General features: G+C 48.0%; 1 protein-coding gene across 4 annotated transcripts in view; it reads right to left on the bottom strand.

Annotated features, from left to right (window-relative positions):
* The window catches only part of SV2B (synaptic vesicle glycoprotein 2B), a 102391-nt gene extending 88256 nt beyond the window's left edge, over positions 1 to 14135 (bottom strand). For 2 of the 4 annotated variants that reach the window (XM_073304204.1, XM_073304202.1), the window contains exon 1: positions 13945 to 14135. The gene's annotated coding sequence lies outside the window, so the exon portion shown is untranslated. Of the gene's footprint in view, positions 1 to 6455; positions 6679 to 13944 lie in introns of those variants that run through there. The other 2 variants (XM_073304206.2, XM_073304203.2) reach the window with 1 other exon arrangement.
* Positions 14136 to 16029: the final 1894 nt, after the last annotated feature.

Raw genomic sequence — 16029 nt, 5'->3', positions numbered from 1 at the left:
AAAAAATCTGAACTCCAAGTCCAAGGCACAAAGCAGACCAAAAGCCAGCTCACCTTCAATGCGGGCAGAGAGACCCCACTACAATTAAAGGTGCATCACCCAGAGGACAGCCTCTCTTTTCAGTTACATTGCTACATACTTCACAGGCCCGACCCTGGTCTCAGTTACACTCGTGTACATCCAGAGGAACTCTGCTTACTTCTCTGGATTTACACTCAGGTGACTGCACTCAGAATCGATCTACCTGTCTGTCTACCTAGGCATTTAAATTGTGCTACCATGCCCATCACCTTAGTAACTCAGCAGCTACAGACAATGGTGCCCTAGAAAAAGAACACCGTTCCATTTTTAAAACCCATATTCCTTTGCAGGAATTCAGTCTGAATGCAGTACATTAAAGAACTCCTGAAAGATCCCAGGGCCACTGCCCAAATCCAGGACTGGCCTCCCTGTTCAGTGATTTTGTTAAGGTGCTGCTGGGGAGGGCAAGTGGGTGGAGGGTACACTGGGAGAGGTTACATGTGAGTTCAGGAGGCCAGAGGCTTGTAAGTCTTAATGAAAGCAGTGAAAACTAGGAAATCTGCCACAGTCTGACCACCTGTCAGAAAGGGCAAGAGAAATCCCCCTCATCTGAGGCATGCTGTCTCCAGATAGATGCGTGGCGGGGTGTTTGCATGTGAGAGGGTAACAGACAGCATGTGTGGCCGCAGGGCAGGAGGACAGGAAGGGTGATCCATCAGATCCCATTTGGCTATAAAAGCCCAAACCTCCAAGCAGGAACTATGTTCAGTTGTTCACTGAATCTGGCTGCAGCAGATGGGCGCTATTCCCACTGGCAGTAGAAATATACTGCCAAACAAAAACTACATACAGCCCACACAAAGAGTCAGAAAGAAAATCTGTTGCCAAGGGGCTGGTTCCTGTGTCTGTTCCATACTTTCCTCATTCAACACGAGCTGATGGGGTTTTGCTCCAACTCCCACATCTTGCAAAAAATCAAAGCTCACCTTCAGGCAGAGCCTGGGGCTGGAAAATGACATGTTGCCATGGAAATTATTTGGTGTTCTTAGCTATGGAGGGTTCTGCTAGGTCCAACCACCCTATCCACCTTTCCCCTAGCCCCATCTGCATTCCCGCTCCCAGGCGGGCCTTATGTTTCATTGGCTAAGGGTGGGTGAGGTGATGAGCAGCACTGACTGGGTCTGCAGCGCAGCAGAAGCCAAAGTCTAAAATCTCTAGCACCCAGTCAAAAACCGATGAATTCCTCCTCCTTCCCAACCCACCTCTCACAAGAGCCACCGTGAGCCAGAACAGAACATCAGTCTTAGGAGCTGTACTGAATTATGGATTTGCAGTGTTGTTGTAGCCGTGTTGGTCCACACCTCCTACATTCATTTACTTTCCTACCTAAAATCTCTCCTGTAGTTTCAATTATATATAGCATTCTCTACTTCCCCTGCTAGGGCCTGCTACAAGGTGTTGTTCTCGTGTTGCTGGCATTGAATGGCTGCTGTCTTCTACCCCTGTCTTTGAGTGGTGGCTGAATGATTTTGCAGCCACAGAGAGGGAGAGAGCAGAGTGAGGCCCTGGCCAGGTAAAGGCTCTTTGGCATCCTTACAAACGAACTCTGCTTAGTGTCAGAGTTTGCAGTAACAGTATAACAGCTTGAGACCGAGGTTTTGCTTGACTCTTGAGCCCCCCTCGCTCCCTGCCCCAAACTGAACCCAGAGTACGTGCCTCTTCCAGCAATTTTCGACAGGGAAAAGTCATCCTCAGCAACAAAAATCTCTTCATCGCTTTCCCTGGGGAAGGCCAGGGCTGGTCCTAAAGGAAAATGGCCAATCCAGGCAATTCACTGGCTGATATCGGAGATGGTAAAAGCCAGTCCAGGTTATGAAGCTACACATTTTAGATGGGCCTAGAATGCTTCCCCTCAAAAGAGGGGGTTTCCATATCTTCTCACTAAGCCTCAGTCCTATTCTTAGATGTACACCGTTGCTAGTTAAATCAGTCACAGCTGCACTTGCCCCTCTCCTGGCTGTTGGGCGAGCATGTCATCTTGCTCTCCCTCCTCACTTTATTTCCTCTCTACCCCACTCTGACTGCTGCTTCACGCCTCATCTTCCTACCCAGAATACAGAGAAACAATGTGCATGAAGGTGACCATGGAGGCAGCCAACTGTAACCTTCCCCCCCCCACCCCAAAGGGGGGAAGAACTAAAAATGATCCTGTGCATCTCTGCATGCATGGTCTGTGCATAAAGAGTGAGCGGGTTTAAAAGGAGCCAGGGCACACAGAAGGGAATGGTTGGGGCAGTGAGAATTCTGCCGCCGATGCAGCGTAAAGAGCATCACCCAATGAGACTTGAATTCCAGCAACGTCCCAGCAAAGGGGTAGAGGACACCTTTGCAGACCAGCAGCCGGCTCGACCTTTAATGAGGCAGCCACAAAAACATTAAAATACTTTTCACCTCTGCCACCCCCGTCCATACAAAAAACACCTGCTTTGCTTTTCTCCTGCAGAGATGAGACTAGCACGAGGATGTGTCAATCTACAGCTACAGGGAGCACATATCTGAATGCCACTTTTCACTGTGCTGCTAGTAACTTGGATTTATTAGTGGGTTTTGCAGTCAACACACTAACTAAGCGCCTATGGTATACGTACCTATGAAACCTCAACACCTTGGTTTTCTGTGTATCGAACCTTTAACCATCAAAGAATTCACTCTGTGTGCCGAGGCTTCAGCCATTTTGTTCCCCTAGTTGCTGCAGCATGTTTCACAGGTGACAGGCACGTGCTGCTCTCTCATGGCGACTACGTTTGTTCTTTTTTGTACTCAATCCTCAATGGAAAAAGTGAAGTCAGTTTAAAGTGAGAGCAAATGGTTGCCCTTTGGGTATGGAAAAACACAGCAAGGCCAAATTCTGCTCTCGGTTGCACTGATTTCAGTGAGATTGAAAGGATACCTCATTGTTTCATTCTCATACCGTCTCCTTATTTCCTTGTACTACTCCTCCCCCCCCCCCCAACCGTCTGCCTGTCCATATCCATCTGTTGTCTCGCCTTATATTTAGATTATAAGGTCTTTGGGATAGGGACTGTGATTTTGTTCTGTGCTTGTACAGTGCCTGGCACAATGGGGTCCTGGTCCAGGACTGGGCTCCTAGGTGCTACCATAATACAAATAAATAATAATAACAGCAATAATGTCAGTGAGAGTAGAATCAGGCCTATCCGATACACAAAACAGCCTGGAGCCTGTATTCCCTAGGGAGGCAAAACTCACATTGAAGTCAACTCTAATGACTGCAGGATCAGACCCAGTGAGGGCTTTCTGGTATCTTGAGTTTAAAGGTGACTTTCATGCTAGGACAAGATTGAAAAAAAAGAAACATTTATACCAAAAAAAACCAATGAGGGATTTTTCTGTGGCCAGCACTTCCTGATACGTCTGCTCTGGTGTATTTCTCTCCATCTCCCCCTTTTCACTAGTGGCTCTCCCCCTTTCAGCCCACCCCTCTCCATTTTATCCCATCCCCAAGTAAAGCTGCAGTCCCATCCCCGCAGCATTGCCCTCCACAGTCATACAACATGATAATAGAATCGTGACTTTGCTGGAGGAACAAACAGGCTGAGCAGATGGGCTGTGAGGGAAGAAGTCCTCGTTTAAAACACAAATAGCTTGTGATAATTTAGCAGATGTGGTAAAAAAAAAAGAGAGAGAGAGAGAGAGAGAGAGAGAGAGAGAGAGAGAGAGAGAGAGAGAGGAATGAGGTTATTGGATTTATATTTATGTTGAATAAATGTGGAAGTTTTCCCCACTGTAAAGTTTTTTCTTTACAGTTTCTCAATTACATCCTGTTGATGGGCTAAATATCCCATGGTATCAATGCACAGTACCACAGACCTCCACTGGAACTGCCATTTACTCTACTGTGTTCTTTGTTCAGGACACCTTGATCTCACAGGGAAGGTTCAAGACTCTGCCGTGAGAGTGGTAGTTTCTGAGTGCAATCGCTGATCATCATGGGTAGATATTTAAAAGGGGACAAATCTATCCATTTTATCCCATTTGGCTATATTAAAAGACCAACCTCCAAACAGGAGTTCTGATTGGACATTCAAGCATCTGGAAGACATCAAGTTGTTCCCATCTGTATACAGGAATATGTTCCCCAAACATAATGTAATTGCCATCAAGGAAATATCTTTGGGATGCTACAAATTACATACACACACATACACACACACACCCTACCGTAGCATTTATTTGACTGGCCCCCTGAAAAAGAGCAGACCTTGAAGAGTTAAAGACTCATTGTCAGGTAAAATTTGGCCCCAAAATTCCAGTTCTGAGCATGTATCGACCCTAACACAAAGAGGGATGTTTCCAGGATTTTTTTCACTTTGATTTTACAACTGCAAGATGTTCTTTTAAAAATAGAGTTAACCTTCCTGTGCAGCACCTGGAATCCCAGCAGCATTGCGGGATTGGAGAAACTGACTAGGGGGGAAAAAACAATTGAAATTGACCATTCTCTTTTCAAAGTTCAAGCAGAGAGAAATTTAATAAGTAAACAAACACCACACAATAGATAATTAAAAAATGAACTGGATGTATACATTCCTCCCGTTTTTATAATTTAACTAGGCACGGGAATTAATTGATAGAAATTTCTAATTTTTAACTCGACAGTGTCTTTCCAAAAAACACATAGCAATGAAAGATTTATGCTCCTTTAAAAACCAAGCCTTGTGGTTCCATTACAGGCAACAAGGGCTGTTCTCTCTGGGACATACACACGGCTCAAATCACTTAGAAACCTTGCTCTGCAGTCTTTCCGTTTGTTCAGTGGCATCATAGAGGAAATAGTCAAGGCCCACAAATACCTCAGTCTAGAGTTACTGTGCTATCCCCCCATTGTACAGCATCTGGATGGCAAGAGGCATGCAGACCCTTCCACTTTTAGTGCTTGTTCTTCAGCCGTTGTTCCAGTGCTATTTTATTGGTGGCTTTGATACAAAGACTGTTACTTTGAAATATGTCTGAAGCAACCACCCAAGGGCTCAGCAAAAGTCAGCTACCTGGCAGAGCTGGATCTTTAACTAAAAGTTTAATGTAACTGTGCTGGAAACCATAGGGAAGCTCCAAAGTTAGTAATTAAAACAGGGGCCCTCCTTAGTGCAAGTTTCACTGTATGTAGAAACAATCAGAAGAATGTCTGTGACAGAGGGAGGTGGTTTAATTTTTGTGAACAAACCAGTTTGGTTGTTTTCTCTAGGCAGATCTTTGTTAACCCTAATCTCAGAAACACAGAAGGAACCCATCTTGGAATCACCAACTGAATGCTTTTACAAGCCCTCTCACAAAAGGGTCTCAGGAACTCCTGGACCAAGGCACCAGTTTTAGGAAGGGATCCAGAAATGCTAAGAGGGTCAGTGCTTTCCATCTATTAGCAGAATCATTGAAGATGCATCATCATGCTTTTCATTTCCCTCCTATCACTAGAGGTATATTAGGGACAGACCTTTGCTGACCCAACACAGCCAGACTGCTATTAAGAAAAAAGAAAAGGAGGACTTGTGGCACCTTAGAGACTAACAAATTTATTTGAGCATAAGCTTTCGTGAGCTACAGCTCACTGTTCCTCTTTAAGCAAATGAGGCCAAATTCACCGCGGAATAACTGCGCTGGTTTCACTGGAATCTGGCCCAGGCTGTCTATCAGCTCAAGAGCCCCGTAAATTAAACCAGTTCAATGACTTCAAATTCAAAATAAGCAGATGTCTGGGACATTGAATATCTCACAGATCTGCTCATAGTTTTGACTAGACTCTCATTTTTGTCTGCAACTACCTCACTGCTTCTCTCTATATTTTAAATGCATCCGATACTGGGGAGACCAGTTCCAGGGAATAATGCCGACTTTGCTTACCAGGAGAAAGTTTAGCACTCAGGAAAGCTGAAGGGCTTTATTTCTCAACGGAGAGACACATATTCATAAATGACTTTCCAAAGCCAGTGCTATGAAAGGCATCAAATAGAAACAGAAGCATTCCACAAGCTACACCCACAGAACTGCATGACAGAGAGTGCCTTTTAGGTCTGGCTGTGGGATCTATCTAATAACCATACCTAATTGGAAAAGGCACATAGAAACACCCATAGAGGGAAAACATAACGTCAGCTACTGCCTTGTACCTGGCTAGGTACTTCAACTGCCTTCATCACTGTATGATCTGACTAGCTGGAAGCCATGCACTAGTGGTAAATAAATTGCTCTAATAAACATTTGCTCCTGGAAAGGCTTCCGTCTAAATTACATTGACTCTGTTATTTGTCCATCTCTTTCACAAATTCCTCCCCGCTCTGCCGTTTATCCCTTTAAGCCTTGTCACTGTCTGTAACCAAATGCCCAGAAAGGGGACCAAATGGAAAAGCATTTCTTACCAGAACTAGGAAATGTGTCATCCCAGAATCACCAGCCATTTGCCAATCATTTCCCCCACTGCTCTCAGCTACAGCAGCCCCAGAAGAGTTGCCTTTGCCACTAGGCTGTCACAAACTGGGGATTAGGAGTAAATGCTCTGCGAGCCAAGCCGATCATCCCACTGCAAACGGAACAGAGCCACCAGCAGGGCACGAGTCCATCAGCCACCACAGAAAACATACACGCCAGCAACAAAGCAGGTAGAGGATAGGGAGACTGCAGACAGAGTGGGAGGGCAGGTGGGGGAGGGAGCCAGGCAGCCGGAGATGCTGAAGTGACAGATGTGTTGACTTTAACTTAAACAGGAAATTGATCATGCTCAACACAGAGAGAAAAAGACAATAGCTGATATTAAAGGCAGTGGCTGTTTGCACTCAGTGGCCTTTTCTTCTCTCGGCTCCAGCGGGGCATTTTGGTTTAATTCTAGTTCTAGCACAAACGAGCAATAACTGGCAGCCCTGACTCTACCTGTCAGTCAAAGCAAAGCAAGTACTGATGTTCCCAGCCGGGTCTCAGAGGAGAGTTAAACAGGTATTACCCTTCCAACAGCTACTTACGGGGCCAATCATGGATTCCTTGCTCTAATCAAACTCCCACAGAAGTTATTTATATGACATCATCCAAATTACTTCAGTAAGAGTTGGACCAAAATACTGAGTGCCAGGATAGGGCACAAAATTTGTCTTAATTTTGGGAAGAGAAAATGTAATAGGACCAAAATGCCAGATTTAGGTTTCTGAGGAAGTACAACGAAGAGCTGAGAGTATGTTAAACACTATTTAAATGCATGAACAATGGTGTCCCTTGAGAGAATTCAGTTCCCCATGAAAAGATCAGCGTCATTCACCACAGTTTAACGCTGATGCAGCTGAAGCCCTCTCAGGCCCTGGGTTTCTAAGGATGGGCTTGTGGGATAGCAACTGCACCCACAGCCTGTCACTCCAGGATCCGACAAGAGTTCGCTTTTATTGTCATCAGAATTCACTCCTGGCTGAAACGACATAGTAGCAACGTCAGAGGCCAGTGGTGAAAGTGCAGAGAGAAACTAGGGGAATAAAAAATGTCTAGCCATTTCCAAGTGAAAGGAGAGGCAGAATAAATACATAAATAAAGGATAGTGGGGGAGGGGGTGTAAAATGAACCCTACACCTGGGGGGCAGAGGCAGAACCCCAGCTCACATAAATCCCAGGGGAACTAACAATAGCCTGGTTTCAGAGTAGCAGCCGTGTTAGTCTGTACTCGCAAAAAGAAAAGGAGTACTAGTGACACCTTAGAGACTAACCAATTTATTTGAGCATAAGCTTTCGTGAGCTACAGCTCACTCTTCCAAAGAGTGGCCCTGTTGCTGCTTCAGAAAAGGATCTCCAGTTTCAAGTGAATGTAGTGATGGCAAAAGGAGCTGGCCTGATAGCCCTGGAGAACCGAGTCACGTATCCCTAGGACACGGACAAGATGTGCAATGGCAGCGCATCCATGCCTGTCACCCCACCAAAACTCTGACCCGGAGGGCCCACCCTTAGAGGGGAGTTTATTCTCTATGGCACATTCAGTCTTTGTAGTGAGAAAGTCAACAAGGGACCCTTTTTTTATGCTGACATTTGTTCACTAGGCACCAGACTGAGACCCACCGGCTCATTGCACAGGAACCCATCACACAACTTGTGGTGAGAAGGATTTTCTTTCCCTAATGCCACCCAGTCCTCCTGACACCACATCCCAGCCTTTCCAACCCCCATCTTTTCCCTGGTTGTGTCGCCTTCCTGCCCCCATGCTGCCAGACCCATCATTTAATATTGATAGTGATTCATTCCCACTCAAGACAGATGGGATGGACCTGCAGACCCAGGGCTTAGTTTCTATAGCCAGCCAAAGCAGGTCAGATGCTGGCAGAGCAAGGCAGGTCAGGAACAGCTTCCAGACGGAGAGCGATGCACCTGATAAGCAACCCAGGGAGCTTCCCTTCCCTGCGTCAGAAGAAATGGCATGTGACAGGGAAGCAGGAATACTGTGCATTGGGAAAGGGCTGCTTTGTGCCTGTCATCCCTCCCTTTATCTGCTGCCGCACTCAGCTCCATGTTCTTTCTTAATGGTCACCCCTTGACGAACCATGTAGCATTGCACGTCACTCCTGTGTCACTGCGCATCTGGGCCGTGAGCAAGCTCTTGGAGGGACGCACAAGCCTGCCAGCAGCAGCCTTCCCTCTGCCATCCTCCTGCCATCTGTTGCCCGCTATGTGTTCATAAAGCCAGTCAATTCCACGGTGGCCTCCTGGTGCGGGGGAGGCCTGGTGAGGAGTTTAAAGCGGTCTAATCCCCAGGCTGGATAATTCACGGAAAGAGGATTACCTGCTCTGAACAGAGCCCTTGCCTAAATATAGACTGGCCCTTCCTTTTCATTTCATCTCATCTCGCACAGCGAGATTTCCCCCACTCCACTCCCCCAGCTAGACCCAGAGGGCTGATTCTGTTCTCGCTTGCCGCAGAGTAAATCCAGAGAACCCCGTTGTAGTCAGGGCAGCCACATCAGAATAAAACCAGCGTCAGCCAGAGCAGAACCAGGTCCCTAGTCAGAATGTCAAAGCCAGCATGACGGATGCAGTGAAATCCCCAGATGCGCACATTCCTACTGAGAAAGCAACTGACTAAGCCATGTGGTGGTTGTTCGTTGGGGCCTCAGGGTGCGTACTTGGAGTCCATAGTTATGGTCTAGAAGATGAAAGCTAACTCCTGGGGCACACTGGCTATGTGAAATTACAGCGTAGCGTGCTGTGCACATTATGGGGGGGGGGCACAGCCTCAACCCCACTCTTGCCCCCTTCGTGCCAGGGTGGCGGGAAAAAGGCGCTAAGCCAGGTCTACACCATCCCCTCCTCACATGCACCATCATAAGAAGGGTCTTGGGGATGTGGCCAGGGAGGAGGGTATGCCAACGTGCTGCTGAGCTCCAGCAACCTCCAGCTGCCTCAATGCCCCAGTGGGGACCGTTGGAGCCAGTGTAGGCTAGAGTAGCCCTGAGGCTGTCCTAAATTGCACCGACAGACAAAGTTGACCCCCTCCGGACTCCAAGACCAGGAAAGCACAAAAATGATGGAAAGCCACCTTTGCCTCTCTGCTGTCCACCCAGCTCAGGGCCTGCATGGAGTAGACCTCAGCTGCATGGAGTAGACCTCAGGGTCAGGACCTGGGAGTGGAAGATCGGTTAAGGAGCTGCTTTTCCCTGCGATCCCAGACCAAAAGGGGGAGGCAATTATTTGACTTGTGATTACAAGTCAAATAGCTGCCTCCCCTCCTGTGGGAGGGGGTGACCTGGCTGTGATTACAAGTCAAATAATTGCCTCCCCTTCTGGTCCCTTACTTATTTATGGGAATAAGAAGAATACCATTTGCAGTTGCATGACTTAGGATAGAAACATCTCAGAGAGATCAACCTCCAGGCAGCAGCCAGCCACTGACTGCCTGAGGTAGGAAGGAACTCTCCCAATATCCATTCGGGAGCTTTACAGCCTTCTTCTAAGCATCCAGTGCCAACCAATGTCAAAGACAGGATACTGGACTAACTAGACCACGGGTCTGATCCAAGACTGCAATTCCTCCGCCCTACAGCTCTGCTCCCATAGCAGGTGACCAGGCATGGAGCTGTCTCTTGCTGCTGGCCGGAGTACGCTTGTTTTGGAGGAGAAGAATCAATCTGTGGGTTGCCTGCCCCTTTGGTCCCCGCAGCAGAAAAGGGGATGAGATTAGGGACTGCCGAAGATATTATTGTAGGGCTCTTCAGCTTAGTTTTCCACCATGTTTCTTTTCTTTACAGTGAAGGCTGGCCCTGCAAACAGTGTATTTCAATGACTCAGTGATGCCCCTCCATCCCCTTGCCCAGACATCCCAGCCTCCCTGTTCTCATGGTATCTTTAGTTCACTGCTAAGGCTCCTTTTTCCTTGCAGGACTTTAAGCTGCCGTAACATTAAACTGCTCATTAGCACGGGAGTAATTCCATAATTTTTTCAGGCGAAACCTTTTTCAAAGACTCAGCTCCTGATCCGGAAAATTAATTTGGGGAATTGACAATATGGGAAGCGGGATCCCTCGGGCAGAGTCCTGGGCTTCCCCTGTCAGGACTGTTTGCAGTCCTGGGATTTTGTACTGCGGCCAGAAAACTATTCAGTGTCAGTACTGAGCAGCGGAGGGAGAGTCTGTGTCTCTCAGCACTTAGTATGGAGAATAAGAGTAGCTTAAATAGTGGCCCTACATATTATACATCAAATAAGAGCCAGCCCCTTCACCCCGTGCTTTCTGCCTTTTAACTCCAAATACCCATTGTTCAGAGGCGCCATTTTACCCTAGGATTTGCTGGATGGAGTGGGCAGGATTACCACAGGTCACATGGGAGATGGGGGCTTAAAACGTCTCCACTGTTCTCTCCCTTCTGCCTGCCGTCCTCCACCCTTCCTCCCAGCTCTGGATCTATGGTCTGTTCTTGTGGCAGAATGTACAAGAGGTAAACACATACCTCCAGACCTGTGTGCAGCCCTTCTCCAGCTTCCTGGCAGTCTCCCACTCAAGTATACATACACGCTCACAACCCCAGGATAATAAAGGCCCTGACACGGATGCTCACTCCTACCTTAGCATAGTGCACTCTCACTTTTGTCCAAGTGGTTTACTGCACCCCATGAAGTGTCTGCGCTCACACTTTATGCAGACTGTCAGTTGTGCATACAAACTCTGTGTATATTTGCACCCAGGGGATGGGTCCATGGCTGCTTTTGGGGCCGCACCCTGATGTGCACTTACAAGTAGGAGTGCAAAATCAGAGCCTGCTGGAAGAATTCATGAACGTGGGCCCCATCTTTCCAGATCACTTCCCTGAATAAAGATCTGTCTGAGGTTGGCCTCTGCATTGCAGCACGTCACAGACCCCAGACAGATGCAAATAACACATCACCTTCATGATGGGTGCAAATAACACGTCTCCTGCCAACTGAGGGAGCTGAATGGCAAACCAGATAAGCATCTCACTGCCTGGTGGCTTTCTGTTTGTACAGCAGTGACCCTCTGGTAACATTCCCAGGGTACCCACAATAATTGTTTCAGCCCTTTCAGAAAAACAAGGGGCATCACCTCAAGTCTCATCTCCAGCCATAGGTCTTTGGACATCAGCCTTTTCCAGCCTGGCTAAGGAAAGGAGACCAGCTTCTACCATGGTGTGCTATTTTTAAAGGAGAATGGGCGGTCCTAGTAATGCTTCCAAGAGGTCACTCTTATATGGTCAGAATTCTGGAGAAATGCAACCCAGTCTCTGGCATCTGCTCCCAGCCTGCAGAAAACCTGCTGAAAGACCCCTCAAACTCGCTGTAGAAAAGAAGCATGACACAGATTCATCAGTTCTGGGTGGATAAATCCCAAACAAATGCAATCTTTCCTTTTGGCAATGGACTGGTCTCCAGCCAGCCCGGGGAAATGCAACTGGGGAATCAGACACTTGTTACAAAACCTTGTGAGGTGCTGAGCAATTCCTGCAAGTTGCTGGATCCTCTGCACCCATGTTGACTTCAGTGAGAGCTGAGGATGCTCAGCATAACGCAGGAGCCAGGCAAGGGACGCTGGCAAAGCTGATGCATAAACCCACATATCACAGGGCAACCTACATTTTCAAATACCCCTGCACAAGGAAGGCATTCAGGGAAGGCTGTAAGAGACTTTTCATTCTTGTAGGCCCAGGTGACCATCAGAGTGACACATCCCAATGGCCCTTTGCTCTGCAGTGCCCAAAGCCCATCTGTGAGGAGCCAGTAGAAGAACAGGGTCCTCCTGCAGATGGCCCAGGACTGTAGAGAATCCTCAGATCTGCAGGGCTTGGGGGCAAACACTTTCCTTTTTCCACTGAAGGGTGGAGGGCGACCCTGCTCCTCCCAGCGGAAGACTCTGGAGGAAACTCTAGGCGGTCTCCTCTCCTCAAAGCCTGCCCATGTATCCTGTGGGAGGGGGTTACCTGTCTGGATTACAAGTGATCGACAGGGTAAGCTGGCAGCCTGATGTGAAATTCTTGCAGAAGTGGTAGAGTTAATTGCCAGCTGAGGAGCAGGCATGTGGCTGGGTCTTTTCACCAGGAGGTGAACAATGCAGCACTATAGTATATTAAAATCTGACCAGCCAAGCAATGGGATTAACTCTTTCTCTCTCCTCTTGCAGGTGACAAGAAATAGGAGCCTGGATAGGTACGGCTTGCAGCAATTTTAAAGCCCTGCCAGGAACATCCCTCACTCCCTACCTGCCTTTCATTTCTGCCTAGGCTTTCCATGGGAAGAAAGCCCTCTGAGCCCATGTATTCAGGTGTCATGTGAAAAGCACCTGATCAAAACCAACCCGGGGTTCCCCTTTGCACACAGGAGAAAGCGCTACAGTCCGGGTCCCCTCTTCCCTGCTCTGCTACAATCACTCTGTTGGTTTCCTCGGAGCCATGGGCACACGTGTCAAGGAGCCTTGTGATGGATCCAGTTCATGCCTATGGTTTTTATGGGATCTCAGTATGAGGGACTGTATTACTGCAGTCTGTATATGAAAATCTCTGCTGAACAGCACCTGTCCCCAGACACATACGCATGTACACACACACACACAGAGGTTTATTTAACCAGATGAGCTGCGTCAGAGAAACCAAGATATATTACAGCCACAGTTCAAACTGAAAATCTTTACCTTGCCCTCAGTGGCTGCCTTTATTCTTTGCTGACTGAAGTGACCAGCTGCTGATTTTAGTTTGAGCTACATTCATGATCCCTTGAGGTAGACAGGATTATTTAAAGAGGACAATTAACATGCGGATTTGCTGTGTTGTGCCCGGGGCAGGGGAGAGTGGGGACCCTACAACCCACACACGACTCAGCCAGATGCAGACAAACACATCTGTACACCCCCCCACAAGCATATACAACACACCCCACTTATACACACCTCACGCATGCACAGCCCGCCGCTACACCCTCTCCCAGACACACAACATCAGCAGGTATTTTAATTGTCCTCCTAAAATAACCCTGTCTCGCTTCAGTCTGGGCACCTTCAACGTAGCGAAAACTACAAACTGCAGCTCATTACCACTCCCAGGAGAGGATAAACAGAACCAGGGAGGGAACCGGTGTTAGTCTGAATTGTTTTGGTCTTGACTGCTCTGACACTGCTGATCTAGTTACAATAACAAAGTACCCTACAATCCCTGTTACTTCATGCCAGCCAGGCTGCTGAGCTCGTGCCCTTGAGCCTCCTCCTTTTCAGGGACATTTTTCTTTTGTTTTATTTCATTTGGTTTCCCTATTTCTTCACAGCCCTCAGCTGTTAGCCGGGCACTCAGCTGACTAATGTTGGGAATCGAGGTTCCCATCAGCCATTAGCTATCCCTGTAAAATGTCTGTTGTCTGTTTCTACAATAGCAGGAGAAATGACTTGCTCTTACCTGTAATGTGAAGTTATTTGCTTCTGCTGCTGCTCTGCGCTCAGTCCTGCTCCGGAGTTCCAAGAAAGAGGGCTGCACTGCACAGGAGTCTCCTAGAACAATGATGCAGTCCAGCCAGCCAGTGCATGTTACTGATGCACTAGAGGGGATCCCAGCGGAGGGAGAACAGGGCTGTGTCATACCTGCATCACTGCCCCCACAGCAAGAAAGAGAGAGGGAGGGAGGGAGGGAGGGAGTGTGCAAAGACAGAGAGAGAGAGAGAGAGAGAGAGAGATTTCAAGGCAGGCAGAGAGAGAAAGGAAAAGCTTGTGTAATTTAATCAGGGTAATAAAGTAACCAGACCTCCGCCTGAACATTAAAGATTTTCTAGGAGAGTTCTTGGTTACACAGGGGAATATGTTTACTGTTATAACGCAGACACATATTTTGGCTCTAGACTTAAATAGGATTCAGGATGTTTCCTTGCTGTTTTATTTGGGCGACCACGTTATTATTTCCTCCACCTCCATATCTGGTGCTGCTGGCCACCACCACATCTGGAGCCATCTTTCCAGGGGTGGCTCTCGGCCCAAATCGGAGAGGCTGTTGTTGTTGTCTGCCACGTTGCTCCACTGCCAGAGGAAGCTGTCCAGCTGAAAGCCCCTTCTGCCTCCAACATGCCAGGGAGAATCTGGGAGGCCAGATGATGCTGTGCCATAGGAACCCAGGCCCGCTGTTGGGAGTGCCAGGCAACCAGAAGACAAGTTCCTTCCCCTGGTGAAGGGGAAGACAAGAGAAATGGGGATGATGGGAGCAAGAAAGTGATAAGGAGACTGGGAAGGGACAAACATGGGGCATCAACCTGCTCTACTGATTGGGAGACAGGGCACAGAACTGTCCTCACTTAGGCAAGGAGAAAGAAAAGGAGGACTTTTGGCACCTTAGAGACTAATACATTTATTTGCGCATAAGCTTTGGTGAGCTTGAATGCATCCGATGAAGTGAGCTGTAGCTCGCGAAAGCTTATGCTCAAATCAATTGGTTAGTCTCTAAGGTGCCACAAGGATTCCTTTTCTTTTTGTGAATACAGACTAACACGGCTGCTATTCTGAAACCAGTGCAAGAAGAGCTTCACTGTATTGCTCTGGGGTTGGGGGTGGAAGGGAGCAATTCTGCAATTACCCTCCAAATGGCCTCCAACACTGAAGGAGTAGCTGACCCTGTGGCACTGCCAAGCCAGATAGCGCCTGGAAGGGCTGCGATCCATCATCAGTGGTGCGGGGGGAATCTGCCTTCACCAGCTGGCTCTCCACTCCCAAAAGTTCCATGTAAGCTGAGAAGAAAGCCTCCACATTTTGGATGCTTGTCTACATTGAAACTCCAGAACTTCCACCCAGAGCTAAAACTTCACAGGCCTCTGTGCGATACTTGAACCCATTACCAATGCTGGCCTCCCCTTGAACCTCATCAGCAGAGGTATCTTTGGTCAGTCACCACCTACCTCCTAGAGTCCCACTATCGTATCGCAGCTCAGCAAGAGATCAGGCATGTGCCATGGGGATGCTAGTGTGTGGAACTCACTCCCCCCCTTCCCCCCGATCTTTGTCCCAGCCCATCCTCTTGTGGAAAGAGATCCTCAGCAGATCCAGTGTCAGGTAACAGAAGGAAAGGTTTTGACAGAGGAATAACACACGCACAGACTCCCTGCTAGCTCCTGGCTGCACAGAACGAGCTGCCTGTGCCCTCACAGAGCCAGAGGGAGACAACGGGCTGCTCCCGGACGGGGTTTCACCACAAAGCCCTAGTTTTAAAAAAATGCCTTAAAGCCACCCCTCTCTATTGCATCAGGCAGCATGGCCTAGTGGAGAGAGCCCTGGGCTGGAACACAGGCGAGCTGGATTGGTCCCTGGCGAGCTGCATCACCTTAAGCCAGTCACTGCACCTCAGTTCCCCATCTGTAACATCGGGTTATTGATACTACCCTCCTTTGTGAAGTGCTTTGAGATCTATTGATTATTAATTTGACCACACCCAGCCCCTTCCCTTCAAACCCTGACCCTCCACTCCCTTTTGTTGTTGTTGTTCTCTCTCTTTTGTCCTTTATTT

Source organism: Lepidochelys kempii, chromosome 10, assembly GCF_965140285.1.
Source record: "Lepidochelys kempii isolate rLepKem1 chromosome 10, rLepKem1.hap1, whole genome shotgun sequence".
Lineage (NCBI taxonomy): Eukaryota > Metazoa > Chordata > Testudines > Cheloniidae > Lepidochelys > Lepidochelys kempii.
This window is presented reverse-complemented; position numbering and strand designations above follow the sequence as displayed.